This window comes from Mus musculus, chromosome 10, assembly GCF_000001635.26.
Source record: "Mus musculus strain C57BL/6J chromosome 10, GRCm38.p6 C57BL/6J".
Lineage (NCBI taxonomy): Eukaryota > Metazoa > Chordata > Mammalia > Rodentia > Muridae > Mus > Mus musculus.
Window position 1 is genome coordinate 88,260,332 of NC_000076.6, and position 24,468 is coordinate 88,284,799.

The 24,468-nt window shown below is 42.7% G+C and overlaps 1 protein-coding gene and 1 pseudogene across 7 annotated transcripts in view; one reads left to right on the forward strand and one right to left on the reverse strand.

Annotated features, from left to right (window-relative positions):
• The window catches only part of Washc3 (WASH complex subunit 3), a 123,043-nt gene that overhangs the window by 59,235 nt on the left and 39,340 nt on the right, over positions 1–24,468 (forward strand). For 2 of the 7 annotated variants that reach the window (XR_003948780.1, XR_003948781.1), the window contains exon 7: positions 105–5,700. The gene's annotated coding sequence lies outside the window, so the exon portion shown is untranslated. Of the gene's footprint in view, positions 1–104; positions 5,701–10,739; positions 13,848–24,468 lie in introns of those variants that run through there. The other 5 variants (XR_003948778.1, XR_003948777.1, XR_003948779.1 and 2 more) reach the window with 5 other exon arrangements.
• Gm17980 (predicted gene, 17980) lies at positions 10,430–12,919 on the reverse strand (annotated as a pseudogene).

Below are 24,468 nucleotides of genomic sequence, written 5' to 3' on the forward strand. Positions count from 1 at the left end.
TTGCAGTTGACAAGGTTACAAAATTCAGCATGGAAGGGGGAAAAAAGAGAGAGAAAGAAAGAGAAGGAGAGAGACAAAGTCAAACTAAGTCTCTCCTCTTGAAGGGACATCGTGAGAAGGAACAGCTTGTTCGCACAGTGACGTCATCGCTGCCGAGACAGTGTGCGAACTGCTCAACGTGAGAGCCCTTCCGTTTCATCTGCAATATAACGCTGGTGACAGGTATTCAAGAACTGCATGTTCTTCCAAAAGGTTCACTGTCTACTGAGTACTCTCAGCCCATCCGTACACATAAAGTGCTCCCAACTGTTTTGAAGCACAGCAGACCCTCTGTGTGACAGGCACGCCTCGGGTTGTAATTCTCCCTTTTGGATTTCAAAGTCATAACTTAACTTCTGGATTTTTTTTTTCTTTTTGCTTGCTTACATTTCAAAGACAGTGGATAAGCCCTTGCTTTTTTAAAAACAAAACAAAACAAAAAACAAACAAACAAAAAAAACAAAGCCCATTGGTATTTAAAAACAAGCTCACTTCCTAAAGGCAAAGAGCTTTGCAGAATGAAGTAAAATACTTTACGTGGTATCTCAGACTCTTGCTAAGTTTATTTTCATTGTATGTATAATCAGTTCCATTTGGTTTCACATCCTTGAGGCAATGTCACATTCTATGAAGTGCTGGCACACACCAAGTTTGTGGACTCACAGGAGTTTGTTGATATAAACCTGGAAAGTTCATAAAACTAGAACAAATTAGGCTAAAAGTCAATCTGATGGTCAACCCAGGACGTTTCTTCTAGCTCAGAAGAGAAAAACTTGGGAGCCTAACTGTTGAATCCAGGAATCCCTTCCTGACAGTTTCCTGCTGTTCACCATCCTGAAAGCAAACCAATCCTTCAAGCACCATCTCTTGAGACTTGGCCATTGTTATTTGGTGTTCTAACAGATGTTGGCTCCAGGCTCTTTGCAGGAGAGCAGTATTTAGCAATAACTTCTTTAGAAAGGGTGAGTCCATCTGAATATGTCAGACAACAACTTGCCTGATGTGAAAGTTATTAATACAAGCACTCCCACTTTGTCCGTCTGCTTTTTAATGACCAAAAGTAATGAGCCTTTTTAAGACTTGTGTTTCACCGTTTTTTTTTTTTATAACATGCAAACCGTACAGAACATTGTGACCATTAAAGCAAGCTTGCAACTACACTAATCTCCATGGAAATGCTGGAATGCAGATAAACAACCCCAGACAATAGGGAAGAATGAACTAGCCTGTTTATTAGTCTTTGAATGTCTCCCTCGTGTTCACGTGAGCAAGTTCCCTACAAGGAAAAAAAAAAGTGAGAAAAAGCAGGGAGGGGTACTGTTTTATTATGGAAATAGAAAATAACATTGCCTTTCAGCAGTTCTGCCAATACAATGGAAATATAAGCCATGTATCTTATTTAAAATTTAGTATTATCCAAATACTAAAATAAAAAGAAATATTTAAATTTCACTTCAATATTTTTAATCTACCCTAGCATTCCAACATACCACCAGTAAGAATATAGGAGTATCTGACATTAATTTTCTCATATTGTCTTTGATATTGGCGATGTTCTCCTGTATCTCAGCTGGCCTGCAACTTCCTCTATAGCTGAAGACACTCGTAGACTCTTGTCTCCAGATCCCTAGTCCTGGAATTATATCGGTATGCCATTCATCCCAATTGTATAAGGTACTGGAGCTACAACTCAGGGCTCCATGCACATTAGGCAAGCATTCTACCAACATCAGAGTCCCTGGTTTCACCACATTTCAAATGACCTAAAGGGCCACTGTGTTGTTTAGAAGAACATGTATTGTATTTTAAGAAGTAGTAGAGTCTCATCAATGGAGAACCCTTGCGATCTTCCCTTTGGTCTTGTTAAGAAGTTATAGATCTCACACACGCTCTCTGGCCCCTGAGGTCTGACATTTCTGCCCAGATTGATCATGCCTTAGGTGCTTTTCATGACACCAGGAAGCAGGCTCACCGGAACCTGCTGATATTTTGCCCCAAAGCCAAAGGTGAATCTTGGTTGCTGGCTACAATATTAGTCTTCTAGAACCTTTCTCAGCTGCAGACCGTTGTACTCTCACAACCTACCATTGAGGCTGATTTGAGCTCAAGAATAGACCCTGGAGTGTCTGATGGACTCAAAGCTCCTGTAACCTGTCCTGCGTATCAAGCAGCATCCAGGACTGAGTGCCCATCATGGCAGAGAACTGGCTTGATTCCTGTTTATGGCTCCATCACCATTGACTTCCAACAGCATCCATGAGTAGCCATGTAGTTACCTAGTCATGTGATCACTCTCCAACACTCCTCCTGCATGCTATCTGGACACATGGGGGTTACTTGCCAAGTTTATATACAGTTTCTTTCTTACACTCCTTTTACACTGTAAGACACTTTTTCTTCTTGCTTTGTCTTGGATTGTGTCAAAATCCTACTCATCCATTCTGTGGAATCCAGTATATAGCCTAGATCTGCTTGTTATTCTACAGGAAGTTTCCTTGAAATCTAAAATCAACCTTATCTCTAACTCATGAAACTGGTACAGCTTCCAAGGATAAAAACTCTGACTTCAGACTCTGTCCTATACTCATGCAAAGGGTAACCTCTCAGGACAAGCCAAGTGTGAGCTTGCCTTTGAAGGTTTCTCTTTAAAGCTATTTTTAAAATAAGAATTAATGATTCACCAGGCAATGGTGGCACACGCCTTTAATCCCAGCACTTGGGAGGCAGAAGCAGGTGGATTTCTGAGTCCAAGGCCAGCCTGGTCTACAGAGTGAGATCCAGGGCAGACAGTGCTACACAGAGAAACCCTGTCTCGAAGCAAAGCAAAACAAAACAAAACAAATCAAAACAAAACGAAACAAAACAAAAGTAATAGTTCTTAAATATAGCTGTGCCAGAAAGGGGTCCAAACTTCAATATGAATCCTTGAGCCCATTTTCGAGAGCCGAGCCCACATGAATGCTCATCTTGCAGCTACCCAGAACCCTCTTAGTAGCTCTGAGCACATTCCATTCATGTTTTAGCCCCCCGTGCCCTCTCACCATCAGCAAACTGACCTTCATCCCCCTAAAGCTTGCTCTCCAAACTCTTTTAAGTTCTGCAGTGGATGTCACTTCAACTAGGCATGTTCTACATAGCTTCAGCATCAACCAATGCCGTCCTACACTGAGCCCTAGGCACACAGTTTCCAACCAACACAGCTGTTCGTCTTTTCCCATCACCTAGTTACAAGGCAAACTCTTCTGCCTGATGTCCACAGCCCACCCATGCTGTGACCCTAATGTAACATCGTAATGGGATCTCCTCCTACTCCCTACATAAACTCCAGACAAAATGTACTAATCAACTCCCAAATGCATCCATCCAGCATCTGGGCCTTGTATCTGGAGCATTTTTATTGTTTTCTTAGTTCCCCCAAATTCTTAGTGATTGACATGTGATGCCAATCCATCAACTCCCAACAAAAACTGCTCCCTCTTCTATGAAGTCTTTCTGGATTTTCCAGCAGGAAAGAACCCTTTGGTCCTTGAATCTCTATTAAGCCTTTTTGACCTTTACATTGTAAGCTTAGTTGTGTGTCTTGTGTCTCATCTTTTCAATGATAAGAATAAAGTTCACTTATTTAATAGATATTTATCTATGGTATACACTATGGGAGACACATAGAATATTTATGTTACATATCCCCGTCCTGTACCTACCATACATATCTGATTCTGCAAGTACTTAGCAAGTATTTGTGCGCTACATGACTAAATCCCTCATTTGTTTAAAAACTGTATGTCCAACTGGTTTTATTGCCAGAAAAGGAGAGCAAGAAACGTCTCACATCAGTCTGAGTAGGAGTTCAAACACAGATGCACTTGACTCTGACCCCACTTAGCCATAGAGACCTTGGCAAGCCCTAACATACACAGAGTCCTTTGCTCTCAACTTGCACACATTTCTAACAATAATAATTATGACTACAACCACAGGGAGCTTGAGCATCCGATTTCCAAACCTATTGCAGCTGAAAATTGGCAAATGAGGAGCAAGAGTATAAATGACTAGGTATTTACACAGGCATTAGTAAGACCGACATCAGCAGCAAGGGAAGGTCTATAAAGCTAACACATCACACACACACACACACCAGTAATAATAATTGAAAATAAAACAATAATCTGTGGCCATTTAGAACAGGGACAAGCTGTTCTACATATCTCAGAAGGGCCTGAGGGCTTCTCAGGGGTTATAGGTCACTACTACTTTTAAAGGAAATCCCAAGTGTTCCCACTGAATTGTGTTTACAACACATTGTTTCAGAAGAACATATTGGAAACGTTTCCATCCAAGACAATTAAAAGTAGAACGTTGGGTGTTTAAAGGATAAGTCCTCAGCCATCTATTAAACTCATTTATCCAGAACAAGTCTCCTCCCACCCCACCCCCACCCACAGTCTCTGAAGCCAGGATTTTATTGTACATCCTTGTATTGCTAGGTTGGTTTGCCTCGGAACATTTGTTGGCTTCAAGAATTTAGTTTAATCTTCATTCATTAACTTGTATTCCCATGTTATTTGCAAAACACTCCCAAGTGGGCCAATAGAGGACACAGAAGACATCGGCCTTAGGTTTGTCTTAGAGGTGCTCAATGAAAGTCTCCTTGAGCAGGTAAGCAATGTTTGTATCCTAATGGGTAATCCTGATGAAGGAGAAGCAAATGGATAGATGGTAAGACAGTTAGACATTGTGTGGGAAAGGACCATGGGTAATGAAGAAGGGTTCTTAGAGCTGTACCTCTCAACTAGAAGTTGGAGATTTGAGGTCATCTGGGGTAAAGAAAACAGTACGGAGGGAGAACAAGCTAGATGCAAGAAACAGCAAGTTTTCTTCAAGTGATCTTAAGGAGCCAGCCTGGCAGAGCCAAGGGCCTTGCTTGGATGTAATAAGAGAAAGATGACTTTGGAGCATTTTCAGTTTTGTACAGATCTCTGCGACCGTCTAAGGCCACGTCTCAGTCTGCTTAGGCTGCCATAAAGAAAACACACCATACACTGAGTGGCTTCAACACAAGATGTTTATTTCTGTCCAGTCTGGGGAGTTGGCAAGTTCAAAGTCAAAGGGCTGACTTATTTGCTTCTACCAGCTTCTGTCTTCTTGGTTTTCAGGTACCCCAGCTTCTCACTGTGTCCTTGCGTGCTAGGGAGATGGTAAGCTAGCTGTTGGCCAACCCCATCACAATGCCACCCCTCTGAGGCCCTCATCCAACTTTTACCACCCTCAGAATCACTAGATTGAGGATAAAGCTACAATCTATGGATTTGGGGGAAATCAATCTTTTCTCTATAACATAATATGAATGTAAATCAGACTTTTGTTTTTGTTTTGCAAACTCCCAAAGTCAGGATTCAGATGGTTTCTGTCTTCAATCAGTTATTTTTCTGGGTGGTTTACATGACAGCCAGTTGCAAGCTGTAAGGCTGACTTGGTTTGCCTCCTCTGTGTTTATTTTACAGACCAAACCATAGAAGATGTAAATGTTTCCTTTGCTTAAGAGCTCTGGAGAATCTGCTTCTAAGAGTCACCAGTTAGTGCTGTAGATACTCTTCGGGCAGTGGCCAACAGAGCCATTGGTCGTTGAATATGAACAAATACATACCCTACAGTTTGTTAACGGTAAGGACTGGGGATTTACTGGCTTTTTAAGACGAGCTTCTACAAGCAGTTCTGTTGCCTTTCTCACTAGACTCTAAGTTAAGTAATTGTTGCCCCTAATATCTAGCCCTACCGGAAAGATGGAATTTAGTGAATAACTTAATAAAGGTCTGACTACAAAACAAATTCATATATTAACACTAGACTAAAGGAAAACTATATATTTCTCAAAGTAAACTTGTTCTGAATTCACTAGGATCTTTGTGACTGTTAGATCATGCTTTTTTTTTTTTCAACAACTTAAAAACAAATCAAAAAATCAGGGATTTTAAAGTCATTCGTTCATGGACACAGTCATTGTAAATGCAACCTACATATCCTGTTGAACTGGCTGTTTTGTGTAATTGGGAACCGATTTGAATGTTCACATGACAAGGAAAATTGCAAGCTTAAATTTATTAACATGTTACCTTGGCAGAACACCAGACATCGTAGTAGCAAAATATGGAGAGAAAAGATATTAGTCTCCAAAGACTTGAGTTTGATTTTGAAAGTAAACTGATGCTCTTTAGAGAAAAAAAAAATCATTCGTATGGCACCATAGATCTGGGACTATAAAGCCATTTGCTTGAAAATTATTCAAGAGACATAATCGTAATCAAACAAAATCTTAATGTGGTGTTTAATTGGAATTGCTGTTGAATACTCAGGTGTTTTAAATTTACCTCAGCAATTTCAATCCAGAGCAGTTGTTCACTCCCTGCCAGATAACTCTTGGGTTAAGCCCACACATAATAAATATAGTTGTCAGCTATACTATGATACAGGGCACAAGGTGTATCATCACTCTCATGTCAAGTGTCTGACCAAGACTATCCTTACAAAACACATTTGAGCAGATGAACTAAAGTTTAGGTATAGTTAGTTAAGGAAAACTAGCCCATACCAACGATCCTATGACTGCCAAAGCAAGATTTTGAACCCAAGACAATTCCACTTTCAAGCCTTTGCTATTGGCCACTGCATTCATTACTGCTCAATGAATTCATTGTTGCTCAATGGATGATCCTTGAGCAGAAAATACCAGCCTCCTCTGGAAACGTGTTGGAAACCAAAGTCTCAAACTCTACCCAGACCTGCTTAAGAATCTCTGATTGTTAGGAGCTGGGGAGATGGCTCAGTGGTTAAGAGCACTGGGTGCTCTTCCAGAGGTCCTGAGTTCAATTCCCAGTAACTACCTGGTTGCTCACAATCATCTGTAATAGAACCCAATGCCCTCTTTCTGGTGTGTCTGAAGACAGCTATGGTGTACTCATATACATAAAATAAGTTTTAAAACTTTTTTTTAAAAAAAATCTCTGGCTGTCTCTGTGTCTGTTTCCATCCTCTGCTGGATGAAGACTCTCAGAAGACAGTTGTGATAGGTTCCTGTCTGTAAGGACAGCAGAGTATCGTTGATAGTATCAGGGGTCTTACATGCGATGGGTCTGAAGTTGGAGTAGTCATTGGTTGACCATTCCCTCAATCGCTGGTCCATCTTCATCCCTGCATATCTTGTAGGCAGGAAAATTTTGGGTTGGAGGTTTTGTGGGTGGGTTGGTGTCCCCCTCCCTCCTCTGGAAGTCCTGTCTGGCTACAGGAGGTGGCCACTTCAGTCTCTGTATCCCCCTCTGGTAGGAATCTCAGCTAGGGTCTCCCCCATAGACTCCCTGTATCCTCCTCCATCCCAGGCCTCCAGCTAGTCCCAGAGATGCCCGACACACACTGATTTCCATTCGTACTCCCAGCCCTGTCCTGCACCTGATCCCCACCCCCACAGCACACCTCACCCCATCTCTCACCCAGAGACCCATAGCCAAACATCAGGTGGAGCTCTAGGAAGTCTTTTCGAAGAGTTGGGGATAGAATTGAGTGAGCCACTGGGGTCAATGACACCACAAGAGTCAACTAACCTTAGCCAAAGGGGGCTCCCAGAGACTCAACCACCAACAGGGGCTGGACCTAGGCCCTCATACATTTGTAGCAGATGTGCACCTTGGTCTTTATGTGGGTCTGGAGAGGGGGGCAGTCTCTGACTCAGTCCCTGGACTGCTTTATATATAGTGGGAGAGAGGTGCTTAGTTCTGCTGGAACTAGATGTTCCAGGGTGCGGTGGTATCCAGGATGGCTTCCTCTTCTCTGAGGAGAAAGGGAAGGGGTCATGAACAGGAGGGATTTGTAAGGGAGGGAATGGGAGGAGAGGAAGGAGGGGGCTGTGATTAGGATGTAAAGTAAATTTTAAAAAATCATGGAAAGAAAGGAAAAGAATCTCTGGTTGTAATCATGACCGATAATGCCTTTAATCTTTAATCACGGATGATCTCTGTGAGTTCGAGGCCAGCATTGTATACATAATGAGCACCAGAACAGACAGAGCTACATAGGAAGACCCTGTTCATGAGGGGGGTTGGGGGGAGAGGGAAAGGGAAGAAGAATCTTCATCATCGTGTCATTTGCAGTAGCAGCATCTCTGGCTATGGGGCTGCAGAGGCAGATATGAACACTTACTGTTCTTACAGAGGATCCTAGTTCAGTTCCCTAGCACCCATGTAGAGCATTTCACAACTGTCTGTCCAGAAGATCTGACAACTTCTGACCAAGCAGGCAACCACATTAATGTGCACATACCTCTTCCCCCACCACCCTCCACCCCTGGCCAACTTAACCTAAGCCCAATACATATACACGTGTACACATGTTGAAAATGAACATAAGTCTTTGGAAAGAATCTCTTTTTGTGGATCTAGGACTCTGGCTTTACCAGATCTCAGGCAGGTTCTAATGTGAGCAAAAGTTGGGAAAGAACATATGTTTCTCTCTAACTTAAAAAAAAATATGTATACTTCTTCCAGGTTCTTCTGTAGTCCAGAAAATTAATGTAGTATCCATTGCTTTATTTGTACAACATGGATAAGTAATAGTCTTTGCACCAGTAGTAGCAATTCTTACATTTAGAATGTAAAATAAGCAGTGATAAAAATGGCAGAGTGTTCTTATCTATAAAAATACAAACAAAACCTAAAGAGATTGTCATCCTGCCAAGACCTGACTGCACATATTGACTTGGGATTAAAACAGTAATCACCAGCATCTGCTGTCACCTGAGTGTTTGATCTTAGCCATTCTGACTGGTGTGAGGTGGAATCTCAGGGTGGTTTTGATTTGCATTTCCCTGATGACTAAGGATGTTGAACATTTCTTTAGGTGCTTCTCAGCCATTTGATATTCCTCAGTTGAGAATTCTTTGTTTAGCTCTGTACCCCATTTTTAATAGGGTTATTTGATTCTCTAGGGTCTAACTTCTTGAGTTCTTTGTATATATTGGATATTAGCCCTCTATCAGATGTGGGATTGGTAAAGATCTTTTCCCAATCTGTTCATTGCTGTTTTGTCCTATTGACAGTGCCCTTTGCCTTACAGAAGCTTTGTGATTTTATGAGGCCCTATTTGTCTGTTGTTGATCTTAGAACATAAGCCATTGGTATTCTAGAAAGAGGAACACTCCATTATTGGTGGGATTGCAAGCTGGTACAACCACTCTGGAAATCAGTCTGGAGATTCCTCACAAAATTGGACGTAGTATTACCTGAGAACCTAGCTGTACCACTCCTGGGCATATACCCAAAAGATGCTCCAACATATAACAAGGATACATGCTCTACTATGTTCATAGCAGCCTTATCTATAATAGCCAGAAGCTGGAAAAAAAACCCAGATGTCCCTCAACAGAGGAATGGATACAGAACATGTGGTACATTTACACAATGGAGTACTACTCAGCTATTAAAAACAATTAATTCATGAAATACTTAGGCAAATGGATGAAACTAGAAAATATCATCCTGAATGAGATAACTCAGTCACAAAAGAACACACATGGTATGCACTCGCTGATAAATGGATATTAGCCCAAAAGTTTGGAATACCCAAGATACAATTCATGGACCACATGAAGCTCAAGAAGAAGGAAGATCAAAGTGTGGGTGTTTTGGTCCTTCTTAGAAGAGTGAACAAAATACTCATGGAAGCAAATACGGAGACAAAGTGTGGAGTAGAGACTGAAGGAAAGGCCTTCCAGAGACTGCCCCACCTGGGGATCCATCCTGTATACAGTCACCAAATGCAGGCACTATTGTGGATGCCAAGTATATGCTGACAGGAGCCTGATATGGCTGTCTCCTAAGAGGTTCTGCCAGAGCCTGACATACACAGAGGCAAATGCTTGCAGCCAACAATTGGACTGAGCACAGGGTCCCCAATGGAGGAGCTAGAGAAAGGACTGAAGGAGCTGAAGGGGTTTGCAACCCTATAGGAAGATGAACAATATCAACCAACAAGACACACACACACACACACCAAGAGCTCCCAGAGACTAAACCACCAACCCAGGAGTGCACATGGAGGGACCCATGGCTCCAGCCACATATGTAGCAGAGGATGGCCTTGTCCGGCATCAATGGGAGAAGAGGCCCTTGGTCCTGTGAAGGCTCAATGTCCCACTGTAGAGGAATGCCAGGGTGGTGAGGCAGGAGTGTGTGGATGGGTGGGAGAATACCTTCATAAAATCAGGGGAACAGGGACGGGATAGAGGGTTTCGGGGGTCAGATCTGGGAAAGGGGATAACATTTGAAATGTAAATAAAGAAAATATCCAATAAAAAATAACAGTAATCACTTATTTCAGTCTGAATCTTAATAGATAAGGTTTTTTAAAACAAAAGACTTTTAATATTTTGTTGTAAGAATAAAATAACTTTAAAAAAATTGTTGGAGTGTTAGCAGACAGTAAAATTAAATGCAACACGTCTCCGTGTCATACCACAGCCATGGCCTTCAGAGCAGCTGGCCAGCTATAATCTACTTTTCTGAACTTTCTCAGCTCTTTCTCTTCAGATTTTGACAGCTGATGTATAGTGTCTTCTCCCAAGTCCGTGTTATTTGTTTCCTTGGCTTCTTCCGTAAGATCATATTCTTCATCTGAATCATCACTTTCTTTGTTTCCCTCCATATCTACATCATCAGGAATTTCTTCCACACTTTTTAGTCTCTTTAGACAGCAGCGGTGAGTTTACAAACAGAGAACAGAGGAGCGAAGCTGATGGCAGTACGCGAGCTGGGGTGTGAAGAATCTTAGTAACTGCAGGTATGGTCTCTGTTAAGGGGAGTTGTAGCAGTTCATCCTCTGAAGTTTCAGTTAACTTTGCATCCTGCTGTTGCCTGCCTTTTCCCAATATAAAAGGAAATGGGGTCGTTGGCAAACTTTCTTCTGCCAGCAGCCATCTGCTTGTAGGTGTGAGTTTCTCTTCAGGAGACTTTGTGATGTTAATAAGCACCGTGCTTTTAGTTAGGAGGTAAAACTGAGATCTGTTCAGCTACTGGTGAGCTTCTGAGGGGAACGATTCCGATTCCGGGACATCTTATGGAACAAACACTCCCTCTCTGGAGACATTCTTTTGAATATACAATAGCCTTGGCTTGCTAGGTTTAAATACAAACAGATCTGAGCCCACTGAAGACTCTGCCACTGCAGCAACATGGTCTGAGTAAGGGTTGGGTTCCAGAACTCTAACATTTAATTTTGTACTCCACTGTATTGAACAACTGAGCAGATCCCAACAGCAGAGGCTGTCCTCCTCAGCAGTGCCGAGAAGGTACTTGGAGAGGGTCAGTCTTCCAAAGCAAAGGTGCCTTATTCTCCCAGTTCATTGGCAAAATGTACATTTTAGTTCCCATGTTTCTGAATCCCGTATCGTAACTATTTCTCAAAACTAACTGCTAGCAAGGAGCCATCTTCAGAGAAACAACAATTGCTTGGTACTTGTAGTAACTATAGTTACTATCCACAAAGTCGCAAGTCCAGCCAACAGCTTTTTTTGTAGATATCAGAGTCATCTGTTAATATCCACACTTTGAAGTGGCCATCTCTGCTAGCTGTGACCAGTATGGGTTTTTCATAGTTTTCTGCATTATTGGAACAGAGAGCTGTGATGTGGTCAACGTGTGGCATGGTCGTCTTTGTGTTAAGAACAAGCCCTTGGATTTTTCTTGCTATAGCCCCACAGTTTCATTTGCAGCTTCAGCTCATTTTCATTTTCTTGCTGTTGTTCAACTGTTGTCAACCAAGTCCCAGAGCCGCCAAAGGCAGCCTTCGTTAGTTCAATTTGGGTTAGACCCTCATCCTTGATGTACTCCTGCTGTATGATATTTAGATTATAGGCTTTCCATTCAAAACCAAAGCTTTGGTTCTTGGGTCAACCATCAAACCAGTAGATACCCTCCTATCCTTTACTAGGCCTTGAATTACTGCAGACACATCGAGATTCCAGTGAACAACTATTATCTTGTTATCAGGGTGAAAAGTACAGAATGAATCTCCCCGCAGGTGAGACAGAGATGTGCTCAATAGAAGATCCTAAGCGAGGAAGAAACTCTTTGTTCTTCTCTGATCCATCTCGCCACTCCACAAGCACACACTCTCGCCCGCCACTCAGCAGACTGATGCCTGTTACTGTAAAAGCCAAATCCATAACCATGTCATGGGGCCAATGCGAGCATATGTATGTGTGCTTCTTATCGTTATGAAAATTCCTCCAAAGGCAGATACTGCCATCCTTGTGACCTGATGCAATGCAGTCTTCCTATGGGTGGCAGGCTACACATGTGAACTTGTTCTTCACATTCTTCTTGGTTTTTGTTGATAGTAAAGTAAAATTGCGTGGTTTTTTTTTTTCTGCCTGAAAAAATAAACAGATTGCAGCGACATATTCTCCCTCATTTCCAAAGGCAATGAATTTTGTTTATGTAATCCAGAACAAAGGTGAGCTCCTTGGCTTGTAAGGAAGATGGGATCTTTGGTGTGAGGAGGAATAAAGAGGGCATGGAATTTAGGTCCAACAATGAAAGTCTTTATCAAAATGCCAGCAAGATAGTCCCACAGCTTCATTGTGCCATCAAAGGAACAAGAGTAGAGCTGCAGGTGGTTGCTGGGGTTGGTGAGGATTCCAGACACCAGATGTTTGTGCCCATGCAGAATGTGTTCACTCTCTTCTGCGCCCGTGCTATAGACCCTAATGGAGTCTCCAGAGACACAGAAGACATACTTGGAATCCACAGAGAACACGGCTCTCCTGAAGTTAAGCCGGCTACCACTGCAGTGAACCACGTGTACTCTCCCTTCTACCATCCTCACGCAGACGCAGGAACCTGATAAGACGGATTTTAATATAAGCTTAGAAATAAGTACCGTGCCAAGAGGGAAAGAAAAGGCAAGGGCAGCCATCCAGGGTACTATAACAGAAGTGTAATAGAACACCGAAAGATGGCAATCTGAATCTATTGCTAGGAAGGGTTGTCTTGACAAGTAATGAAACGTATTGACAGTAATATCAGGCTGTCATTGGAATGTCACAGAGACACTGGAGTTTTCAAGCAAAGTGACTGGAAGTCATTCAAGATATCTGGGCTGTTATAACAGATCAACTACAGATATTTTTATTCCAAACTCCTGGGTGAGAAAATATTTGGAATAAAGTACAGTGCATGTATATACAGGCTTATATGGATAAAATTTGATTTTTATTTCCCTGGAAATTTAACAGTCTTTTTTATGAGTTGAGAGCCAGTGTCCAGGGACAAGAGGTTGACTTAATGTGAAGCCAGTGTTTATGTTGTCTTGATAGGACAGAGAATTCCTGCTCTGTTTTCTGTCTTCCACTAAGAGCCTGGGGACTCTGGGGTGTGGTGCTTGCTTCTTCAAAATATTTCTAAATTGTTTCTCAGTGTTTTGTTTTGTTTTGTTTTGTTTTATCTCAAAGCTGCTTTCTTTATATTGCTAGACCTCAAAGAGGCTCATATGGAAAAGAGAACAGAGACATTTGACTATTTTGCTGGTTTTCATTCTTCTTTTCAATAGAGAATTCACTAGAAACTGGAAATCATTAAAGTCTATTTTCTAGCCTCAAAGTATGTGCCTCTGCCTTGCAGTAGGCTGGCTTAAACAGATTGGTAAATTCAATTTCACAACTACAGAAAGAGTCCTTCTCCAAATCAGTATGTGGTCGTTTCTGTAGGTTCTGGCTATTTATGTATTAAAATAAAGCAAAGTGGTCCTTTCTAACATTTTTATTTAAACAGAAATTCAACTCTGTTATTCTGAATGCTGTCTCCATCGCTTAACGCTGTGTCAGCAGTTCTCAACCTGGGGGTTGAACACATCTGGGGGTCGAACACATCTGGAGGTCACCTAAGACCATCAGGAGATACAGATATTTACGTTACAATTCACAACAGTGCAAACATACAGTTATGAAGTAGTGGTAAAAACATGTTATGGTTGGGGGTCACCACAACATGAGGAGCTATGTTAAAGGGTCTCAGCATTGCCAGGCAGTGGTGGCACATGCCTTTAATCTCAGCACTTGGGAGTCAGAGGCAGGCAGATATCTGAATTTGAGGCCAGCCTGGTCTACAGAGTGAGTTCCAGGACAGCCAGGGCTACACAGAGAAACCCTGTCTGGAAAAATAAAAAGGGCGGGGGGGGGGGGGCTGGGGGGTGTCTCAGCACTGGGAAGGTGAGAACCACTGCTCTCTGCCTTCTCTAGCCAAATTTATTTATTTTTCTTTTGCTCAGTCACTACTGTTTTCCTACTATATCAGGATCTATTAAGGGTTAGCATTATGCTGTGTGTGTTACCTGGAGAAGAACTTATAACTTCGACCCTAGCTTCTCACAGGCAGAGTCTTCACACGGTACTCATCTTTTAGAGAAAGAAATGAGACCAGGACGCCGTGGTACCTTGCCCTGTAGTGTTTTAAATTGTGGGCATTCGTGCTGTAAGAGCCTTCAGTCCCATTTCTGGTCTACTTCCTGTTGTCTTTGTTATCTGAAAGTGATCTCTTAAGTAAACCTGCGAAGTACTGAAGAAAGTTTGGCTTCACTGGATGCCTTTCCCCTAGCTGGCCTGCCTGGTTGGGCCTCAGTGGGAGAGAGCACAGTCTGTTTTGACTTGACTTGCTGTCACAGGGCAGGGTGGTAGACAAGGGGGAATCCCCCTTCTCTGATAAAATGAGGTGAGGGATTTGTGAGTGTGGGAATGGGAGGAGAGGTGGCTGGCTATGACTGGGATGTCAAGTGAATAAATAAATAAAACAATTTGGAAAAAAGAAAGTATGGCTTCATGTGATTACTGGATCGATCTAGTTGATGGATCGAAGAGTTTCTATACATCTGACATTTCTGCCTCTTCGTGCTTTTTGGTTTCCTTGCTTCTAGGTCGCTTGCTCTCCTTCTGTGGTCTTTGACTTCTTTTCCCCATCTTTGCTTTTGATCTTTGGCGACAGAGCTCTGCCCATTCTCCTAGAGAGGAGACTTTTCTGCTCCAGCCATCCATGTGCCAGTTGGGCTTTTGTTGTGGGAATAATTCATGATTCCCCCAAAACACAAAAGCAGTTATCAATCTAAGTTTAAAATTTGAGAGCATATACATTTTCTTAGAACACATAATCTCAGATTTTCCTAAACACATTCATACAGCATTACGGGCCAGCTGACATTCTTTCAAGCCCAAGGTGTCTGTTGGAATATTTCCATGATCTAAGTATGAGCCTGTGACAGCCTAAGAAGACTTTGTCACCAACTTAAAGCAGATAATTCAGACTAGAGTGAATGGTTTTTCCTCTTTCCCCTTCTTTACTGGAAGTATATGACAACCACTTTGTTAAATGGAGTTTTCCCTTATTTAAAAAAATCACTCAAACTTTGCAATGTGCTTTTATGTAGATAAAAAGTCCATGTTGCTTTACCCAATAAATCCCTGGAGTTGCCATATATAAGTAAACAATCAAACACAAAAACGATAACAATTCCAGTAAGTTTTCCATGCCTCATTTTCCAGTAAAGATTATTCATTAAGGGCTTATAATGCTGTTGGCATGGGGCAATACAGGATAGGCATCATTATCATTCTCTGGGTCTCATTTTTATCATCTGTGAAATGGATGCAGTAAACAGTTTGGCTGCAAATTCCACATTTAGAGTGAAGAAGCTACTGTCTTCACTAATTGATTGTTAGGCCATAGATGCCTATAGACAGTAGATACCAATGAGATTTAAGTAGCTAGATAAATTAATTCTACATGTAAAACATTTAGCCTAGGGCATAAAACATAGCAAGTGTTCAAAACACATGAAGGTTAATGTATTTTTAGCTATTTTTGTGGAATTCTCTACCTGACCCATGTCCACAGCACGGTTTGGTTATGGAAACTAGGCCTCAATAAAGCCCTTTCCAGTGGCATCCTGAAATAGTAACTCCTTGGCAAGACAAGAGTTACTGGGGAAAGCACTGGACCAGAAATCCAGGAGATCAAGGTTAAGTCTTAATTCAACCATTTCCTTAGAAGGGTTGATTTTCAACCATTAAACAAGTCACTTCACCCCCTTGCGTCTGTTGCCTTCGTTGTAACACAAATAGTTTGGATTGGGAGGTACCCCTGGGTCTTCTGCCATTTGGAAAACAAAACAGGTCTCTGTCCCTGAGCATCTGGGATTTATCCTTCATGTATAACACACTTGTTTTATACCACACACACACACACACACACACACACACACACACACACACACACCCTCCAATGTGTGTGTGAGCCAGTGCCTGCTCTGGGTTTTTACCTAATATAGCAGTATTTCTTCTAGAGCAATGGACTCCTCTCTTCTTTTAGCCTTTTTTGGTGACGATTACATGTTTGTTGAACATCTGGATCTGGCATCCTTATTAGGTTGTAAATGAGAAAGGTCTTAAAAGGAAGGCATGATTAAGGAAAGTTAGCGACCTGCTGTTTTCATTCCAGCCCAGCATGATTTCCCACTTTCATACTTACCTATTTCCATGCTAATTGTCTGTCCTTTTAACCCAGCCAACTGGTCGGGTGTGTGTCTGTGTGTGCCTCATCCCTCTGTATTAAAGGCGTGGTCACGAGGTGCACCCTAGTTTTGGACACCATGCTAGAGAATTCGCTCTTAACAATTCTGAAGAATCAGAGGTTCTAAGGCACCCAGCCTTAAAGTCAAGGTTCAGTCCTGTCTACCTTTCCCAGCATTCAGCAGGCTAAACAGCAGCTCCCTGTTCCCCAGCACCTTCTACAGACAGCCACCTTCTGTGCAGGGCTTGAATCCTGCACCAGCCACTGACTGAGACCTCCACATCTCTTTTACACATTATAAGAAACCATTTTCTCTAGGCTGCTTATATTTTAGGAGAAGTTAGTATTTTCTTGTAGTTTGAAGACTAGAGAAATGAGACTGAATGAGGCTTTTCTTTCTTTTTACTCTCTCTCTCTCTGCCTCATCCCTCCCTCTGTGTGTGTGTGTGTGTGTGTGTGTGTTTGTGTGTATACAAGTGCATGTTTTGCTGAACTTTGAGCCTGGAGCCTGTGCATGTTAGATAAGTCCTCTGCTACTGAAAAGTAGCTTTTATACAGCTAAAGTTTATTTCTGATTCACAGCAGTGTGCAATGAAGGCAGGCTTAGTCAGCCATTAATGTGCTCAATTTCATCTCAGGCATCTATGGCACTTCTTATAGGCCCTCTTCTTTGACCTTCAGGGTCCTTTCTATTGAGGCCACCAGATGACAACAGAGAATGTGGAATATTAAATAGAAGGGTTTTATTGGCCAGGGCTAGATACCTATCACTTTCTGCCCACAAACCATTGGCAACAACTTAGATGCATGGCTATAACCTAACTTCTGGGAAATGTAGTCTGGATACAAGCCACGTAGAAAGGACCTGGAGAGCCAGGTGTGGTGGCATGCTTCTGTGATGGCAGCACTTGGGAAGTTGGGGCCAAAGGATCATGAGTTTGAGACAAATCAGGATTACACAGCAACACATTGTCTCAAAAAGCAAACCACAAACAAACAAGAAGAAACGGTGCAGGCGAGTACACACCAAGTCACTGGCATCAATGACGGAAACACACAATTTCGACTCAGTGTTATGTGTTATCAGTGGTCCAGATAAGCAGTCAATACGTGGAGACTGAAGAGATAGCCCAGCAGTTAAGAGCACTTACTGCTCTTTCAGGAGGAGACCAGCATTTGGTTCCCAAGCACACATGTTGGGGAGCTTATAACCATCTATAACTACTGCTGTGTGCTATCCGATGCCCTCTTCAGATCACCTCAGGTACCCACACATACATGACCTCACACATACAAACACAGTTTTTTTTAAAAAGGTAAATCCGAAAAAAGAATCAACAAATGGTTACCCATGTCTTTGTCAGGGTTCTTTAGAGTCACAGAACTAATGGAATGACTATTTGAGGGAATTTAATGTGATTACTTACAGTCTGTAGGCCAACTAACCCAGCAATGGTCAGCTATGAATGAAAAGTCCAAGAATCTAGTAGTTGGTCAGTCCCACAATGCTAGCTGTTTAAGCTGGTCTTCTGTAGAAGTAGGTTCCAACAGATGTGCTGGCAAGTAAGTACAAGCAGGCAAAGAAGAGAGAATCTTCCTTTTTCCAATGTCCTTATGTAGGCCTCTAGGAGAAGGTGTGGCCCAGATTAAGGTGTTACCACCAAGCCTGGATCTAGGACTTGCTTTGTCCCACAATGACCTTGAACTCCGAGATCTCCTTGCCTCAGTCTCCTGGGATTAAAGGTGTACTACCTTGCCTGGGCCTAAACTTTTCATGGCCACTATGCCTCAAGAACTCCATTCGAAGATCCAGGTCGGAAGCTTGTGTCTTTCAGCCTCAAGATCTGGATCACAGGTGATCCCTCCAAATGCTGGATTGTAGTTCATTCCAGATATAGTCAAGTTGACAACCAGGAATAGCCATTACACCTTGTTACCTGAGTATATCAGATCCTATCAATTAACCACTCTCTAAACCCCAACTAGATACAAAGTCTAGCGTTAATGATCTCTGCCCTAAGAATAAGCAGTAGAATTGTAAGCTGGTACAACCACTCTGGAAATCAATCTGGCAGTTCCTCAGAAAATTGGACATAGTACTACCTGAGGACCCAGCTATACCACTCCTGGGCATATACCCAGAAGATGCTCTAACATGTAATAAAGACACATGCTCCACTATGTTCATAGCAGTCATATTTATTTATAATAGCCAAAAGCTAGAAACAGCCTAGATGTCCCTCAACAGAGGAATGGATACAGAAACTGTGGTACATTTACACAACAGATTACTACTCAGCTATTAAAAACAATGACTTCAGGAAATTCGCAGGCAAATGGATAGAACTTAAAAATATCATCCTGAGTGAGGTAACCCAATCACAAAAGAACACACATGGTATGCACTCACTGATAAGTGGATATTAGCCCAAAAGTTCAGAATACCCAAGGTGGATGCTTCAGTGCTTCTTAGAAGGAGGAACAAAATACTCACAGGAAGAAATATGGAGACAAAGTGTGGTGCATCAGAGACTGCCCCACCTGGAGATCCATCCCATATACAGTCACCAAAGCTGGACGCTATTGTGGATGCTGGGAAGTGCTTGCTGACTTGGAGCCTGATATGGCTGTCTCCTGAGAGATTCTTCCAGAGCCTGACAAATACAGAAGCGGATGCTTGCAGCCAACCATTGGACTGAGTGTGGGGTCCCCGGTGGAGGAGTTAGAGAAAGGACTGAAGGAGCTAAAGGGGTTTATAGCATCACGGGGGGTGGGGGGGGGAGAGCTCCAGGGGGCTAGACCACCAACCAAAGAGTACACATGAAGGGACCCATGGCTCCAGCCACATATATGGCAGAGGATGGCCTTGGCATATATGGCAAGGATCAGCCCTTGGGCCTGAGGGGGTTTGATGCTCCAGTGTAGGGAAACACCAGGGTGGAAAGGTGGGTGGGTGGGGGAGCACCCTTATAGAGGCAGGGGGAGGAGGAATGGGATAGGGCATTTTTCGAAGTGGAGACCTGGAAAGGGGAAAACATTGAAATGTAAATAAAGAAAATATCCAAATATATATATATAACATATATACATATATAAACATGTGTGTGTTATTAAAATATATATATATAATGAAAAAATAAGAATAAGCAGTAGAGCTGGGCATGGTAGCACATACCTTTGATTCCAGGACTGGACAGGCAGAGGCAAGAGGGTCTTTGTGAATTCAAGACCAGCCTAGGCTACATTGTGAGCTTCAGGACAGACAGAACTACATAGGGAAACCCTGTCTTAAAAAAATGCTAAAAAATAAGGCACTTAATCAACTCTAATGCAAAGAGGAAAATGGATAAAATATAGGAAATTCCACATTATATTTTCATATTATATGTCTATTTGCTCCAAATTTGAGCTTTTCTCCTGCTTGCATCTGTAGTCTTTAATCACTGCCTGGCATGTAATAGGAGTTATAAAAGCAACATTTTAAAAAAACTTGTTGATTCTTTGTGAATTTCACATCATGCAACCCAATCCCACTCCTCCCTTCTCCCTCCATTTTCACCCTCCTCCACCTTGCAACCTTTCCCCAAAGGAAAATGAAAAATATAATAATAATAAAATCTCATTGTGGGAGCTGCAGTGTGTGACAGTGTGTCCCCCAGTGCACCCTTTTGTCCACACTTCTTTAATTACAAGTGTTCATTGCAATGAGTCATAGGTCTGGTTTAAGGCCTCTGACTTCTTCTACACTATCAATACTGGATCCTCACTGAGTCTCCTCTCAGCATCCTGTAGTTGCCCTCGGTCATGGAGATCCTGCAGTTTTGGATCTGCAAGATTGACCCAGAGGCAGCATTTTTCCCCCAGGGGATAAAATAAAGAATTGTCTTGTAGGCATGTGGAAAACAAAATAGTTATTTGTGACTGTGGGTTAGGTCATGCTCAGTCCAAGCCTGGAAGGTGCAGTGTGTGTTCTGGGTAGCACAGATCGTATTGGATGTATGCAGAGCACAACCTGCACACGTGGATGTGGTAGCCTGGAGAACAGAGCCATCTGAAAACTCATCTAAGAGATCTGCATCATCATCTAAGAGCTGGGCTTCAAGACTTTCATCTGTGCGTAAAGAGGAAGGTCAGTCCCAACTGAAGATACCAGGCTAGAACCCGGCGTGAGGGAAAGCAGGTCACAGACCAGGAAGAAGGCCATTGTGCTGAGGAAGGGGAAGAAGTAGAGGAAAGGCAGAGAGATTACCGAGCACCCAGTCATGTGTTAACTGTCATGGTAACTAAGGAACTCATTCAGTGAACACCTCCGTCTCTCTGTTGGTCAAAGATATCGCAGGTCCCATTTGGAGAGTTGGAGACATGGACTTTGCCCCTTTGTGGTTGAATGGCATGGTCACTCAGTGAAAAAAAAAAAAAAAAAACAAAAACAAAAACAAGAAAGCTCCATTGACTCCTAAGGAGCTTGTTCAAATTACATCTATTTCGTTCCTTACTTGTAAATAACTTTGGTAGCCAATTCTTTATGCTTCGTTAAGACTTGCTGTTAGAGAGCATGACAATAATGCGGTCCAGGACTAATTGAAATATCACGAACGAGCGGCTCTATGTGCAGAGCTTCTGCTAATGAATCAGATGAAAGAGATGGACTGGAATTGATATGGGAGTGGAGGAAGGTGTGGCCATAACTGTATGTCCTAGAGATAGTGAGAAAGGGTGGTAAACACAGCCTGCTGCTTTGAGCGTTAAAACCCCCAAGAAACCCCAAAGCTCCTCTCAGTGGGGTAGAAATGTCCACTCAGAACTTTGCAAATGAAATGTACAGCTAGAATAGGTTTCCTGCTTCTCCTAGTACTTTAGCTATCGTCCCACACTCTTACTTGAAAGTATTGAAACAGGGCCATCGCAAGACAAGCCAACAGTAAACATGCAATGCCAACATTCCAGACATATAACCACAACACTAAAATGTTGTGATACACTTTAAAGCCAGTGGTGGTGAGAGCTGCAAGCCAATTAGGATGTTTTCCTTCTGCTGGTCTCTGTCTCCTATTCTCTGCCTTCACAATTCATGGTTAAAACATTTGTCAGGATTCTCCAAATAGGAGATGGAACCAACTGGATGGATGGATGGATGAATGGATGGATGGATGGATGGATGGATGGATAATTAGATAATACATCATCTTTGGATAGATGGTATTTAGATAGATAAATAAATAGATAGAGTGATAAAGTGATAGGCTTCCTATAAGCTAGAGAAACAGAAAACCTGGGACTATTATTCCTCAGTGCAAGTTCAGAGGCAGCGTCTGGTGTGGTCCTTCATGACTTTCCAGAGTAGGGCAGAAAGACAAGCAAGTGAGTAATAAAGACGAAAGACAGAAGCCAAGCTTGTCTTTTTCTAAGGAGCCTGCCTCTTAATTCATCACAAGAGCCATTTAGATTTCAGCATGACTCTGGGAGGGAATATTCAAGACGATGCAGTTTGTGTTTTTCTTGACCCCTTATATGGGATGTCCTTCAGCTGGCTCTTTCTTAAGAATCAGATGTTAATAGGAGCGAGTAACTGGTTTCACTGTGACCTTTCCATCCATGCACGTCAGCTAGTCCTTCTGTAACAAGTCATTCCAAACTCGATGGCTTTAAAATCATGGGTCAGAAACTTGAAACTCACGGGCCAGGTGCCTGCTTTGGTAGATACAGATGTATTTGGACACAGCGATGTCTATTCATTATATGTTATCTATGACTAGTTGGGGAGCTACAGAGCAGAGAGGAGTCTGTAATATTTACTCTCCAGCTCTTACAAGGCTGGGGAGGTGGTTCACGGGTAAGATGTTTTGGGATTAGGTGTGAGGAGAGAGGGCCAGAGGGTCAAGAGAATGAATGGAGATCTGGAGCTGGCGGGCATAGGGGGCGTCTCTAGGACATATCAGAGACCTGGAGAGGGGACACCCCAGGAGTCTGTGGAGGTGAATTTAGCTGAGACTCATAGCAGTGGGAAAAATGAACCTGAAGAGGGTACCTCCTATAGCCAGGTAAGAACCCCCAAGAGAGATAAGGACACCAATCCCACCACAAAACTTCCAACCCAAAATGTGTTCTATCTATAAGAAATGCAGGGACAAAGATGGAACAGGGACTTGTTCAGTCGGGGAACAGCCACCCCAACTTGAGACCTATCCCATGGGCGAACACCAATCCCTGACACTACTACTCTGTTAGGCTTGTAGACAGGAGCCTAGCATGGCTGTCCTCTGAGAGGTTCTACTCAGCAGCTGATGAAAACAGATGCAGAGGCCCACAGCCAAACAGTGGATGGAGGTTTGGAATGCCTATGGAAGAACTGGGGAAATGATTGAGGGCCCCCAAAAGGATAGGAACTCCACAGGAAGACTAACAGAGTCAACTAACCTGGGACCCTTGGTGGCTCTCAGAGATTGAACCACCAACCAAAGAGCATACACGGGCTGGACCTAGGACACAACACATATGTAGCAGACGTGCGGCTTGTCTTCATGTGGGTTGCTTAGGAACAGGGGCAGGGGCTGTCCCTAAACGTGGAATCCATTGTCTGGCCTCAGTGGGAGAGGATGAGCCTAATCCTGCAGAGACTTGATGTGCCAAGGTGGAGGGAGAGCCAGAGTGAAGGGCTACCTCCAGTCTCTCAGAAGAGAAGAGAAAGGGGAGATGGGGGAAGGAACTATGTGAGAGGGGGACTGGGAGGGGTCAGGAAGTGACCAGTTAGAAACTTATGTCTCAGTCTCTAGAACTTTGAGACATAAGTTTCTAACCTTTAAAAACTACTCAGTCTCACTGGACAATGAAGGCACACATCTTAATGCCAGTACTCAGGAGGCAGAGGTAGGTGGATCTCTAAGCTCTGAGTTTGAGGCCAGTCTGGTATACAGAGCAAGTTCCAGGACAGCTAAGGCTGCAACAGAGAAACCTGGTCTAGAATATCCAAACAAAAAACAAACAAAAACAAAAAACAAAAGAACTACTCAGTCTCAAGAATTTGTTATATCAATAGGAATAGACTAAGATGCCCAGTCTACCTACAGTACTAGCAGAATTCAGTAGAAACTGGAAAGTTAATATCCCGAGGCTCTAAAGGGATTCCACTGGGAAAAAAAAAACAAAACACTTACTTGTTATTATGACGGTGATGGTGGTGGTGACGATGGTGGTGGTGATGATGGTGGTGGTGGTAGTGTTAGTGGTCGTGGTGGTGGTGGTGGTGTATGCCACCACACATATGTGGAAGACATTGTGTAAGCATTGATTCTCTTCACTGTGGATTCTAATGATTAAACCTAAACCCATGTCTTCAGACTTGCACAGCAAGCTCCTTTACCCAGTGAACATCGTCACTGGCTCCATTTCCATCAGTCAGGGCCAAGTAGAGCACAAGGCCTGCGCAGATTTAAAAGGTAGGAAACAGTCTAGCCTGAGATGAGAGTTGATATAAAGCCACTTTGCCTTTAAAGGCTATGGAGGCAGGGAGAGTATGTCTACTTTCCCAGCTAATCTATCACAGAGGATACAGAAAGGACCCCAGGCTGAGGCTTGAGAGGACCAAGGACTGTAAGACCTTCAACGTCAGGGCCAGTCTCCCTAGCACTAAATCCTGTTTTTAACCACCCTTTATTTTTTGTTTGCATTCAACAAATGTTATTTTCCTTGCAATGTTTTTAGTGAGACTTGAAAATTCTCTGATTTCTAATCTGAAATGCTGGGGGGGGGGAGCAGCTTAACAGAAAACATCTGCTTTCAGTCCATTCCCTTGACAGAGATTCTAAATATTTGTAAGTTACATGATAAAAAA